Source organism: Eucyclogobius newberryi, unplaced genomic scaffold, assembly GCF_026437365.1.
Source record: "Eucyclogobius newberryi isolate DKJ021-1_F unplaced genomic scaffold, fEucNew1.0.hap1 SCAF_16, whole genome shotgun sequence".
In the NCBI taxonomy this organism is placed as follows: domain Eukaryota; kingdom Metazoa; phylum Chordata; class Actinopteri; order Gobiiformes; family Gobiidae; genus Eucyclogobius; species Eucyclogobius newberryi.
In genome coordinates this window covers 156,899-175,908 of record NW_027315790.1, presented here as the reverse complement: position 1 = coordinate 175,908, position 19,010 = coordinate 156,899, and positions in this window count along the sequence as shown.

The following is a 19,010-nucleotide window of genomic DNA, read 5'->3' as shown; positions in this document are numbered from 1 at the left end:
AACATGACACTAACATGGCGCTAACATGACAATGACATGGCACTAACATGGCACTAACATGACTCTAACATGGCACTAACATGACACTAACATGGCACTAACATGACACTAACATGGCACTAACATAACAATGACATGGCACTAACATGACAATGACATGACACTGACATGGCACTAACATGACACTAACATGGCACTGACATGACACTAACATGGCACTAACATGACACTAACATGGAACTAACATGACAATGACATGACACTGACATGGCACTAACATGACACTAACATGGCACTAACATGACACTAACATGGCACTAACATGACACTAACATGGCACTAACATGACAATGACATGGCACTAACATGACAATGACATGACACTGACATGGCACTAACATGACACTAACATGGCACTAACATGACACTAACATGGCACTAACATGACACTAACATGGAACTAACATGACAATGACATGACACTGACATGGCACTAACATGACACTAACATGGCACTAACATGACACTAACATGGCACTAACATGACACTAACATGGCACTAACATGACAATGACATGGCACTAACATGACAATGACATGACACTAACATGGCACTAACATGACACTGACATGACACTGACATGGCTCTAACATGGCACTAACATGACACTGACATGGCTCTAACATGGCACTAACATGGCACTAATTTGTCACTAACATGACACTAACATGGCACTAACATGACACTAACATGACACTGACATGACACTAAAATGGCACTAACATGGCACTAATACGTCACTAACATGACACTGACATGACACTAACATGGCACTAACATGGCACTAATACGTCACTAATACGACACTAACATGGCATTAACATGGCATTAACATGTCACTAACATGACACTGACATGACACTGACATGGCACTAACATCGCTCTAACATGGCACTAACATGGCACTAATACGTCACTAACATGACACTAACATGGCACTAACATGGCACTAACATGACACTGACATGACACTGACATGGCACTAACATGACACTAACATGACACCAACATGGCACTGACATGGCACTGACAAGGCACTGACATGACACTAACATGGCACTAACATGACACTAACATGGCACTAACATGACAATGACATGGCACTAACATGACAATGACATGACACTAACATGGCACTAACATGGCACTAACATGACACTAACATGGCACTAACATGACAATGACATGGCACTAACATGACAATGACATGACACTAACATGGCACTAACATGGCACTAACATGGCACTAACATGACACTGACATGGCACTAACATGACAATGACATGACACTAACATGGCACTAACATGACAATGACATGACACTTACATGGCTCTAACATGGCACTAACATGACACTGACATGGCTCTAACATGGCACTAACATGGCACTAATACGTCACTAACATGACACTAACATGGCACTAACATGGCACTAACATGACACTGACATGACACTAACATGGCACTAACATGACACTAACATGACAATGACATGACACTAACATGGCACTAACATGGCACTAACATGACACTAACATGGCACTAACATGACAATGACATGGCACTAACATGACATTGACATGACACTAACATGGCACTAACATGACACTAACATGGCACTAACATGACACTGACATGGCACTAACATGACAATGACATAACACTAACATGGCACTAACATGACAATGACATGACACTGACATGGCTCTAACATGGCACTAACATGACACTGACATGGCTCTAACATGGCACTAACATGGCACTAACATGACACTGACATGACACTAACATGGCACTAACATGACACTGACATGACACTAACATGGCACTAACATGGCACTAATACGTCACTAACATGACACTGACATGACACTAACATGGCACTAACATGACAATGACATGACACTGACATGGCTCTAACATGGCACTAACATGACACTGACATGACACTGACATGACACTGACATGACACTAACATGGCACTAACATGGCACTAACATGACACTGACATGACACTGACATGGCACTAACATCGCTCTAACATGGCACTAACATGGCACTAATACGTCACTAACATGACACTGACATGGCACTAACATGGCATTAACATGACACTAACATGACACTAACATGACAATAACATGACAATGACATGACAATGACACGGCACTAACATGACAATGACATGGCACTGACATGGCACTAACATGACAATGATATGGCACTGACATGGCACTAACATGGCACTAACATGGCACTAACATGACACTAACATGACACTAACATGACAATGACATGGCACTAACATGACACTAACATGGCACTAACATGGCACTAACATGACACTAACATGACAATGACATGACAATGACATGGCACTAACATGACACTAACATGACACTGACATGGCACTAACATGGCACTAACATGACACTAACATGACACTAACATGACAATGACATGGCACTAACATGACAATAACATGGCACTAACATGACAATGACATGACAATGACATGGCACTAACATGACAATGACATGGCACTGACATGGCACTAACATGGCACTAACATGACACTAACCTGACACTAACATGACAATGACCTGGCACTAACATGACACTAACATGGCACTAACATGACACTAACATGACACTAACATGACAATGACATGGCACTAACATGACACTAACATGGCACTAACATGACAATGACATGACAATGACATGGCACTAACATGACAATGACATGGAACTGACATGGCACTAACATGGCACTAACAAGACACTAACATGATACTAACATGACAATGACATGGCACTAACATGACACTAACAGGGCACTAACATGGCACTAACATGGCACTAACATGACACTAACATGACACTAACATGACAATGACATGGCACTAACATGACACTAACATGACACTAACATGACAATGACATGACACTAACATGACACTAACATGGCACTAACATGACAATGACATGACACTAACATGACACTAACATGGCACTAACATGACACCAACATGACAGTAACATGGCACTAACATGACAATGACATAACACTAACATGACAATGACATGGCACTAACATGACAATGACATGACACTGACATGGCACTAACATGACACTAACATTGGCACTGACATGGCACTAACATGGCACTAACATGACACTAACATGGCACTAACATGACAATGACATGGCACTAACATGACAATACATGACACTAACATGGCACTAACATGGCACTAACATGACACTAACATGGCACTAACATGACAATGACATGGCACTAACATGACAATGACATGACACTGACATGGCACTAACATGGCACTAACATGACACTAACATGGCACTAACATGACAATGACATGGCACTAACATGACAATGACATGACACTAACATGGCACTAACATGACACTGACATGACACTAACATGGCACTAACATGACACTAACATGGCCCTAACATGACACTAACATGGCACTAACATGACACTAACATGGCACTGACATGACACTGACATGGCACTAACATGACACTAACACGGCACTAACATGACACTAACATGGCACTAACATGACACTAACATGGCACTAACATGACAATGACATGGCACTAACATGACAATGACATGGCACAAACATGACACTAACATTGCACTAACATGACACTAACATGGCACTAACATGACACTAACATGGCACTAACATGACACTAACATGGCACTGACATGACACTGACATGGCACTAACATGAAACTAACATGGCACTAACATGACACTAACATGGCACTAACATGACACTAACATGGCACTTACATGACAATGACATGGCACTAACATGACAATGACATGGCACAAACATGACACTAACATGGCACTAACATGACACTAACATGGCGCTAACATGACAATAACATGGCACTAACATGGCACTAACATGACTCTAACATGGCACTAACATGACACTAACATGGCACTAACATGACACTAACATGGCACTAACATGACAATGACATGGCACAAACATGACAATGACATGACACTGACATGGCACTAACATGACACTAACATGGCACTGACATGACACTAACATGGCACTAACATGACACTAACATGGAACTAACATGACAATGACATGACACTGACATGGCACTAACATGACACTAACATGGCACTAACATGACACTAACATGGCACTAACATGACACTAACATGGCACTAACATTACAATGACATGGCACTAACATGACAATGACATGACACTGACATGGCACTAACATGACACTAACATGGCACTAACATGACACTAACATGGCACTAACATGACACTAACATGGAACTAACATGACAATGACATGACACTGACATGGCACTAACATGACACTAACATGGCACTAACATGACACTAACATGGCACTAACATGACACTAACATGGCACTAACATGACAATGACATGGCACTAACATGACAATGACATGACACTAACATGGCACTAACATGACACTGACATGACACTGACATGGCTCTAACATGGCACTAACATGACACTGACATGGCTCTAACATGGCACTAACATGGCACTAATTTGTCACTAACATGACAGTAACATGGCACTAACATGGCACTAACATGACACTGAAATGACACTAAAATGGCACTAACATGGCACTAATACGTCACTAACATGACACTGACATGACACTAACATGGCACTAACATGGCACTAATACGTCACTAATACGACACTAACATGGCACTAACATGGCACTAACATGGCACTAACATGACACTGACATGACACTGACATGGCACTAACATCGCTCTAACATGGCACTAACATGGCACTAATACGTCACTAACATGACACTAACATGGCACTAACATGGCACTAACATGACACTGACATGACACTGACATGGCACTAACATGACACTAACATGACACTAACATGGCACTGACATGGCACTGACATGGCACTGACATGACACTAACATGGCACTAACATGACACTAACATGGCACTAACATGACAATGACATGGCACTAACATGACAATGACATGACACTAACATGGCACTAACATGGCACTAACATGACACTAACATGGCACTAACATGACAATGACATGGCACTAACATGACAATGACATGACACTAACATGGCACTAACATGGCACTAACATGGCACTAACATGACACTGACATGGCACTAACATGACAATGACATGACACTAACATGGCACTAACATGACAATGACATGACACTTACATGGCTCTAACATGGCACTAACATGACACTGACATGGCTCTAACATGGCACTAACATGGCACTAATACGTCACTAACATGACACTAACATGGCACTAACATGGCACTAACATGACACTGACATGACACTAACATGGCACTAACATGGCACTAATGCGTCACTAACATGTCACTGACATGACACTAACATGGCACTAACATGGCACTAACATGGCACTAATACGTCACTAACATGACAATGACATGACTATAACATGGCACTAACATGACAATGACATGACACTGACATGGCTCTAACATGTCACTAACATGACACTGACATGACACTGACATGACACTAACATGGCACTAACATGGCACTAACATGGCACTAACATGACACTGACATGACACTGACATGGCACTAACATCTCTCTAACATGGCACTAACATGGCACTAATACGTCACTAACATGACACTGACATGACACTGACATGGCACTAACATGACACTAACATGACACTAACATGGCACTAACATGGCACTGACATGGCACTGACATGGCACTGACATGGCACTAACATGACACTAACATGGCACTAACATGACACTAACATGTCACTAACATGGCACTAACATGACAATGACATGGCACTAACATGACACTGACATGGCACTAACATGACACTAACATGGCACTAACATGACAATGACATGGCACTAACATGACAATGACATTACACTAACATGGCACTAACATGGCACTAACATGACACTAACATGGCACTAACATGACACTGACATGAAAGTAACATGACACTAACATGGCACTAACATGACACTAACATGGCACTAACATGACAATGACATGGCACTAACATGACAATGACATGGCTCTAACATGGCACTAACATGGCACTAACATGACACTAACATGGCACTAACATGACACTGACATGACACTAACATGGCACTAACATGGCACTAACATGGCACTAACATGACACTGACATGACACTGACATGGCACCAACATCGCTCTAACATGGCACTAACATGGCACTAATACGTCAATAACATGACACTAACATGGCACTAACATGGCACTAACATGACACTGACATGACACTGACATGGCACTAACATGACACTAACATGACACTAACATGGCACTGACATGGCACTGACATGGCACTAACATGGCACTAACATGACACTAACATGGCACTAACATGACACTAACATGGCACTAACATGACACTAACATGGCACTAACATGACAATGACATGGCACTAACATGACAATGACATGACACTGACATGGCACTAACATGACACTAACATGGCACTAACATGACACTAACATGGCACTAACATGACACTAACATGGAACTAACATGACAATGACATGACACTGACATGGCACTAACATGACACTAACATGGCACTAACATGACACTAACATGGCACTAACATGACACTAACATGGCACTAACATGACAATGACATGGCACTAACATGACAATGACATGACACTAACATGGCACTAACATGACACTGACATGACACTGACATGGCTCTAACATGGCACTAACATGACACTGACATGGCTCTAACATGGCACTAACATGGCACTAATTTGTCACTAACATGACACTAACATGGCACTAATACGTCACTAACATGACACTGACATGACACTAACATGGCACTAACATGGCACTAATACGTCACTAATACGACACTAACATGGCACTAACATGGCACTAACATGGCACTAACATGACACTGACATGACACTGACATGGCACTAACATCGCTCTAACATGGCACTAACATGGCACTAATACGTCACTAACATGACACTAACATGGCACTAACATGGCACTAACATGACACTGACATGACACTGACATGGCACTAACATGACACTAACATGACACTAACATGGCACTGACATGGCACTGACATGGCACTGACATGACACTAACATGGCACTAACATGACACTAACATGGCACTAACATGACAATGACATGGCACTAACATGACAATGACATGACACTAACATGGCACTAACATGGCACTAACATGACACTAACATGGCACTAACATGACAATGACATGGCACTAACATGACAATGACATGACACTAACATGGCACTAACATGGCACTAACATGGCACTAACATGACACTGACATGGCACTAACATGACAATGACATGGCTCTAACATGGCACTAACATGGCACTAATACGTCACTAACATGACACTAACATGGCACTAACATGGCACTAACATGACACTGACATGACACTAACATGGCACTAACATGCCACTAATACGTCACTAACATGACACTGACATGACACTAACATGGCACTAACATGGCACTAATACGTCACTAACATGACAATGACATGACACTAACATGGCACTAACATGACAATGACATGACACTGACATGGCTCTAACATGGCACTAACATGACACTGACATGACACTGACATGACACTAACATGGCACTAACATGGCACTAACATGGCACTAACATGACACTGACATGACACTGACATGGCACTAACATCTCTCTAACATGGCACTAACATGGCACTAATACGTCACTAACATGACACTGACATGACACTGACATGGCACTAACATGACACTAACATGACACTAACATGGCACTAACATGGCACTGACATGGCACTAACATGACACTAACATGACACTAACATGACACTAACATGGCACTAACATGACACTAACATGGCACTAACATGACAATGACATGGCACTAACATGACAATGACATGACACTAACATGGCACTAACATGACACTGACATGACACTGACATGGCTCTAACATGGCACTAACATGACACTGACATGGCTCTAACATGGCACTAACATGGCACTAATTTGTCACTAACATGACACTAACATGGCACTAACATGGCACTAACATGACACTGACATGACACTAAAATGGCACTAACATGGCACTAATACGTCACTAACATGACACTGACATGACACTAACATGGCACTAACATGGCACTAATACGTCACTAATACGACACTAACATGGCACTAACATGGCACTAACATGGCACTAACATGACACTGACATGACACTGACATGGCACTAACATCGCTCTAACATGGCACTAACATGGCACTAATACGTCACTAACATGACACTAACATGGCACTAACATGGCACTAACATGACACTGACAAGACACTGACATGGCACTAACATGACACTAACATGACACTAACATGGCACTGACATGGCACTGACATGGCACTGACATGACACTAACATGGCACTAACATGACACTAACATGGCACTAACATGACAATGACATGGCACTAACATGACAATGACATGACACTAACATGGCACTAACATGGCACTAACATGACACTAACATGGAACTAACATGACAATGACATGGCACTAACATGACAATGACATGACACTGACATGGCACTAACATGACACTAACATTGGCACTGACATGGCACTAACATGGCACTAACATGACACTAACATGGCACTAACATGACAATGACATGGCACTAACATGACAATGACATGACACTAACATGGCACTAACATGGCACTAACATGACACTAACATGGCACTAACATGACAATGACATGGCACTAACATGACAATGACATGACACTGACATGGCACTAACATGGCACTAACATGACACTAACATGGCACTAACATGACAATGACATGGCACTAACATGACAATGACATGACACTAACATGGCACTAACATGACACTGACATGACACTAACATGGCACTAACATGACACTAACATGGCCCTAACATGACACTAACATGGCACTAACATGACACTAACATGGCACTAACATGACACTAACATGGCACTAACATGACAATGACATGGCACTAACATGACAATGACATGGCACAAACATGACACTAACATTGCACTAACATGACACTAACATGGCACTAACATGACACTAACATGGCACTAACATGACACTAACATGGCACTGACATGACACTGACATGGCACTAACATGAAACTAACATGGCACTAACATGACACTAACATGGCACTAACATGACACTAACTTGGCACTAACATGACAATGACATGGCACTAACATGACAATGACATGGCACAAACATCACACTAACATGGCACTAACATGACACTAACATGGCGCTAACATGACAATGACATGGCACTATCATGGCACTAACATGACTCTAACATGGCACTAACATGACACTAACATGGCACTAACATGACACTAACATGCCACTAACATAACAATGACATGGCACTAACATGACAATGACATGACACTGACATGGCACTAACATGACACTAACATGGCACTGACATGACACTAACATGGCACTAACATGACACTAACATGGAACTAACATGACAATGACATGACACTGACATGGCACTAACATGACACTAACATGGCACTAACATGACACTAACATGGCACTAACATGACACTAACATGGCACTAACATGACAATGACATGGCACTAACATGACAATGACATGACACTGACATGGCACTAACATGACACTAACATGGCACTAACATGACACTAACATGGCACTAACATGACACTAACATGGAACTAACATGACAATGACATGACACTGACATGGCACTAACATGACACTAACATGGCACTAACATGACACTAACATGGCACTAACATGACACTAACATGGCACTAACATGACAATGACATGGCACTAACATGACAATGACATGACACTAACATGGCACTAACATGACACTGACATGACACTGACATGGCTCTAACATGGCACTAACATGACACTGACATGGCTCTAACATGGCACTAACATGGCACTAATTTGTCACTAACATGACACTAACATGGCACTAACATGGCACTAACATGACACTGACATGACACTAAAATGGCACTAACATGGCACTAATACGTCACTAACATGACACTGACATGACACTAACATGGCACTAACATGGCACTAATACGTCACTAATACGACACTAACATGGCATTAACATGGCACTAACATGTCACTAACAAGACACTGACATGACACTGACATGGCACTAACATCGCTCTGACATGGCACTAACATGGCACTAATACGTCACTAACATGACACTAACATGGCACTAACATGGCACTAACATGACACTGACATGACACTGACATGGCACTAACATGACACTAATATGACACTAACATGGCACTGACATGGCACTGACAAGGCACTGACATGACACTAACATGGCACTAACATGACACTAACATGGCACTAACATGACAATGACATGGCACTAACATGACAATGACATGACACTAACATGGCACTAACATGGCACTAACATGACACTAACATGGCACTAACATGACAATGACATGGCACTAACATGACAATGACATGACACTAACATGGCACTAACATGGCACTAACATGGCACTAACATGACACTGACATGGCACTAACATGACAATGACATGACACTAACATGGCACTAACATGACAATGACATGACACTTACATGGCTCTAACATGGCACTAACATGACACTGACATGGCTCTAACATGGCACTAACATGGCACTAATACGTCACTAACATGACACTAACATGGCACTAACATGGCACTAACATGACACTGACATGACACTAACATGGCACTAACATGACACTAACATGACAATGACATGACACTAACATGGCACTAACATGGCACTAACATGACACTAACATGGCACTAACATGGCAATGACATGGCACTAACATGACAATGACATGACACTAACATGGCACTAACATGACACTAACATGGCACTAACATGACACTGACATGGCACTAACATGACAATGACATAACACTAACATGGCACTAACATGACAATGACATGACACTGACATGGCTCTAACATGGCACTAACATGACACTGACATGGCTCTAACATGGCACTAACATGGCACTAATACGTCACTAACATGACACTAACATGGCACTAACATGGCACTAACATGACACTGACATGACACTAACATGGCACTAACATGACACTGACATGACACTAACATGGCACTAACATGGCACTAATACGTCACTAACATGACACTGACATGACACTAACATGGCACTAACATGACAATGACATGACACTGACATGGCTCTAACATGGCACTAACATGACACTGACATGACACTGACATGACACTGACATGACACTAACATGGCACTAACATGGCACTAACATGACACTGACATGACACTGACATGGCACTAACATCGCTCTAACATGGCACTAACATGGCACTAATACGTCACTAACATGACACTGACATGGCACTAACATGGCATTAACATGACACTAACATGACACTGACATGGCACTAACATGACAATGACATGACACTAACATGGCACTAACATGACAATGACATGACACTTACATGGCTCTAACATGGCACTAACATGACACTGACATGGCTCTAACATGGCACTAACATGGCACTAATACGTCACTAACATGACACTAACATGGCACTAACATGGCACTAACATGACACTGACATGACACTAACATGGCACTAACATGACACTAACATGACAATGACATGACACTAACATGGCACTAACATGGCACTAACATGACACTAACATGGCACTAACATGACAATGACATGGCACTAACATGACAATGACATGACACTAACATGGCACTAACATGACACTAACATGGCACTAACATGACACTGACATGGCACTAACATGACAATGACATAACACTAACATGGCACTAACATGACAATGACATGACACTGACATGGCTCTAACATGGCACTAACATGACACTGACATGGCTCTAACATGGCACTAACATGGCACTAATACGTCACTAACATGACACTAACATGGCACTAACATGGCACTAACATGACACTGACATGACACTGACATGGCTCTAACATGGCACTAACATGACACTGACATGACACTGACATGACACTGACATGACACTAACATGGCACTAACATGGCACTAACATGACACTGACATGACACTGACATGGCACTAACATCGCTCTAACATGGCACTAACATGGCACTAATACGTCACTAACATGACACTGACATGGCACTAACATGGCATTAACATGACACTAACATGACACTAACATGACACTAACATGACAATGACATGACAATGACACGGCACTAACATGACAATGACATGGCACTGACATGGCACTAACATGACAATGATATGGCACTGACATGGCACTAACATGGCACTAACATGGCACTAACATGACACTAACATGACACTAACATGACAATGACATGGCACTAACATGACACTAACATGGCACTAACATGGCACTAACATGACACTAACATGACAATGACATGACAATGACATGGCACTAACATGACACTAACATGACACTGACATGGCACTAACATGGCACTAACATGACACTAACATGACACTAACATGACAATGACATGGCACTAACATGACAATAACATGGCACTAACATGACAATGACATGACAATGACATGGCACTAACATGACAATGACATGGCACTGACATGGCACTAACATGGCACTAACATGACACTAACCTGACACTAACATGACAATGACCTGGCACTAACATGACACTAACATGGCACTAACATGACACTAACATGACACTAACATGACAATGACATGGCACTAACATGACACTAACATGGCACTAACATGACAATGACATGACAATGACATGGCACTAACATGACAATGACATGGAACTGACATGGCACTAACATGGCACTAACAAGACACTAACATGATACTAACATGACAATGACATGGCACTAACATGACACTAACAGGGCACTAACATGGCACTAACATGGCACTAACATGACACTAACATGACACTAACATGACAATGACATGGCACTAACATGACACTAACATGACACTAACATGACAATGACATGACACTAACATGACACTAACATGGCACTAACATGACAATGACATGACACTAACATGACACTAACATGGCACTAACATGACACCAACATGACAGTAACATGGCACTAACATGACAATGACATAACACTAACATGACAATGACATGGCACTAACATGACAATGACATGACACTGACATGGCACTAACATGACACTAACATTGGCACTGACATGGCACTAACATGGCACTAACATGACACTAACATGGCACTAACATGACAATGACATGGCACTAACATGACAATACATGACACTAACATGGCACTAACATGGCACTAACATGACACTAACATGGCACTAACATGACAATGACATGGCACTAACATGACAATGACATGACACTGACATGGCACTAACATGGCACTAACATGACACTAACATGGCACTAACATGACAATGACATGGCACTAACATGACAATGACATGACACTAACATGGCACTAACATGACACTGACATGACACTAACATGGCACTAACATGACACTAACATGGCCCTAACATGACACTAACATGGCACTAACATGACACTAACATGGCACTGACATGACACTGACATGGCACTAACATGACACTAACACGGCACTAACATGACACTAACATGGCACTAACATGACACTAACATGGCACTAACATGACAATGACATGGCACTAACATGACAATGACATGGCACAAACATGACACTAACATTGCACTAACATGACACTAACATGGCACTAACATGACACTAACATGGCACTAACATGACACTAACATGGCACTGACATGACACTGACATGGCACTAACATGAAACTAACATGGCACTAACATGACACTAACATGGCACTAACATGACACTAACATGGCACTTACATGACAATGACATGGCACTAACATGACAATGACATGGCACAAACATGACACTAACATGGCACTAACATGACACTAACATGGCGCTAACATGACAATAACATGGCACTAACATGGCACTAACATGACTCTAACATGGCACTAACATGACACTAACATGGCACTAACATGACACTAACATGGCACTAACATGACAATGACATGGCACTAACATGACAATGACATGACACTGACATGGCACTAACATGACACTAACATGGCACTGACATGACACTAACATGGCACTAACATGACACTAACATGGAACTAACATGACAATGACATGACACTGACATGGCACTAACATGACACTAACATGGCACTAACATGACACTAACATGGCACTAACATGACACTAACATGGCACTAACATTACAATGACATGGCACTAACATGACAATGACATGACACTGACATGGCACTAACATGACACTAACATGGCACTAACATGACACTAACATGGCACTAACATGACACTAACATGGAACTAACATGACAATGACATGACACTGACATGGCACTAACATGACACTAACATGGCACTAACATGACACTAACATGGCACTAACATGACACTAACATGGCACTAACATGACAATGACATGGCACTAACATGACAATGACATGACACTAACATGGCACTAACATGACACTGACATGACACTGACATGGCTCTAACATGGCACTAACATGACACTGACATGGCTCTAACATGGCACTAACATGGCACTAATTTGTCACTAACATGACACTAACATGGCACTAACATGGCACTAACATGACACTGACATGACACTAAAATGGCACTAACATGGCACTAATACGTCACTAACATGACACTGACATGACACTAACATGGCACTAACATGGCACTAATACGTCACTAATACGACACTAACATGGCACTAACATGGCACTAACATGGCACTAACATGACACTGACATGACACTGACATGGCACTAACATCGCTCTAACATGGCACTAACATGGCACTAATACGTCACTAACATGACACTAACATGGCACTAACATGGCACTAACATGACACTGACATGACACTGACATGGCACTAACATGACACTAACATGACACTAACATGGCACTGACATGGCACTGACATGGCACTGACATGACACTAACATGGCACTAACATGACACTAACATGGCACTAACATGACAATGACATGGCACTAACATGACAATGACATGACACTAACATGGCACTAACATGGCAATAACATGACACTAACATGGCACTAACATGACAATGACATGGCACTAACATGACAATGACATGACACTAACATGGCACTAACATGGCACTAACATGGCACTAACATGACACTGACATGGCACTAACATGACAATGACATGACACTAACATGGCACTAACATGACAATGACATGACACTTACATGGCTCTAACATGGCACTAACATGACACTGACATGGCTCTAACATGGCACTAACATGGCACTAATACGTCACTAACATGACACTAACATGGCACTAACATGGCACTAACATGACACTGACATGACACTAACATGGCACTAACATGGCACTAATACGTCACTAACATGACACTGACATGACACTAACATGGCACTAACATGGCACTAACATGGCACTAATACGTCACTAACATGACAATGACATGACTATAACATGGCACTAACATGACAATGACATGACACTGACATGGCTCTAACATGTCACTAACATGACACTGACATGACACTGACATGACACTAACATGGCACTAACATGGCACTAACATGGCACTAACATGACACTGACATGACACTGACATGGCACTAACATCTCTCTAACATGGCACTAACATGGCACTAATACGTCACTAACATGACACTGACATGACACTGACATGGCACTAACATGACACTAACATGACACTAACATGGCACTAACATGGCACTGACATGGCACTGACATGGCACTGACATGGCACTAACATGACACTAACATGGCACTAACATGACACTAACATGGCACTAACATGGCACTAACATGACAATGACATGGCACTAACATGACACTGACATGGCACTAACATGACACTAACATGGCACTAACATGACAATGACATGGCACTAACATGACAATGACATTACACTAACATGGCACTAACATGACACTAACATGGCACTAACATGACACTGACATGAAAGTAACATGACACTAACATGGCACTAACATGACACTAACATGGCACTAACATGACAATGACATGGCACTAACATGACAATGACATGGCTCTAACATGGCACTAACATGGCACTAACATGACACTAACATGGCACTAACATGACACTGACATGACACTAACATGGCACTAACATGGCACTAACATGGCACTAAAATGACACTGACATGACACTGACATGGCACCAACATCGCTCTAACATGGCACTAACATGGCACTAATACGTCAATAACATGACACTAACATGGCACTAACATGGCACTAACATGACACTGACATGACACTGACATGGCACTAACATGACACTAACATGATACTAACATGGCACTGACATGGCACTGACATGGCACTAACATGGCACTAACATGACACTAACATGGCACTAACATGACACTAACATGGCACTAACATGACACTAACATGGCACTAACATGACAATGACATGGCACTAACATGACAATGACATGACACTGACATGGCACTAACATGACACTAACATGGCACTAACATGACACTAACATGGCACTAACATGACACTAACATGGAACTAACATGACAATGACATGACACTGACATGGCACTAACATGACACTAACATGGCACTAACATGACACTAACATGGCACTAACATGACACTAACATGGCACTAACATGACAATGACATGGCACTAACATGACAATGACATGACACTAACATGGCACTAACATGACACTGACATGACACTGACATGGCTCTAACATGGCACTAACATGACACTGACATGGCTCTAACATGGCACTAACATGGCACTAATTTGTCACTAACATGACACTAACATGGCACTAATACGTCACTAACATGACACTGACATGACACTAACATGGCACTAACATGGCACTAATACGTCACTAATACGACACTAACATGGCACTAACATGGCACTAACATGGCACTAACATGACACTGACATGACACTGACATGGCACTAACATCGCTCTAACATGGCACTAACATGGCACTAATACGTCACTAACATGACACTAACATGGCACTAACATGGCACTAACATGACACTGACATGACACTGACATGGCACTAACATGACACTAACATGACACTAACATGGCACTGACATGGCACTGACATGGCACTGACATGACACTAACATGGCACTAACATGGCACTAACATGACAATGACATGGCACTAACATGACAATGACATGACACTAACATGGCACTAACATGGCACTAACATGACACTAACATGGCACTAACATGACAATGACATGGCACTAACATGACAATGACATGACACTAACATGGCACTAACATGGCACTAACATGGCACTAACATGACACTGACATGGCACTAATATGACAATGACATGACACTAACATGGCACTAACATGACAATGACATGACACTTACATGGCTCTAACATGGCACTAACATGACACTGACATGGCTCTAACATGGCACTAACATGGCACTAATACGTCACTAACATGACACTAACATGGCACTAACATGGCACTAACATGACACTGACATGACACTAACATGGCACTAACATGGCACTAATACGTCACTAATACGACACTAACATGGCATTAACATGGCACTAACATGTCACTAACAAGACACTGACATGACACTGACATGGCACTAACATCGCTCTGACATGGCACTAACATGGCACTAATACGTCACTAACATGACACTAACATGGCACTAACATGGCACTAACATGACACTGACATGACACTGACATGGCACTAACATGACACTAATATGACACTAACATGGCACTGACATGGCACTGACAAGGCACTGACATGACACTAACATGGCACTAACATGACACTAACATGGCACTAACATGACAATGACATGGCACTAACATGACAATGACATGACACTAACATGGCACTAACATGGCACTAACATGACACTAACATGGCACTAACATGACAATGACATGGCACTAACATGACAATGACATGACACTAACATGGCACTAACATGGCACTAACATGGCACTAACATGACACTGACATGGCACTAACATGACAATGACATGACACTAACATGGCACTAACATGACAATGACATGACACTTACATGGCTCTAACATGGCACTAACATGACACTGACATGGCTCTAACATGGCACTAACATGGCACTAATACGTCACTAACATGACACTAACATGGCACTAACATGGCACTAACATGACACTGACATGACACTAACATGGCACTAACATGACACTAACATGACAATGACATGACACTAACATGGCACTAACATGGCACTAACATGACACTAACATGGCACTAACATGGCAATGACATGGCACTAACATGACAATGACATGACACTAACATGGCACTAACATGACACTAACATGGCACTAACATGACACTGACATGGCACTAACATGACAATGACATAACACTAACATGGCACTAACATGACAATGACATGACACTG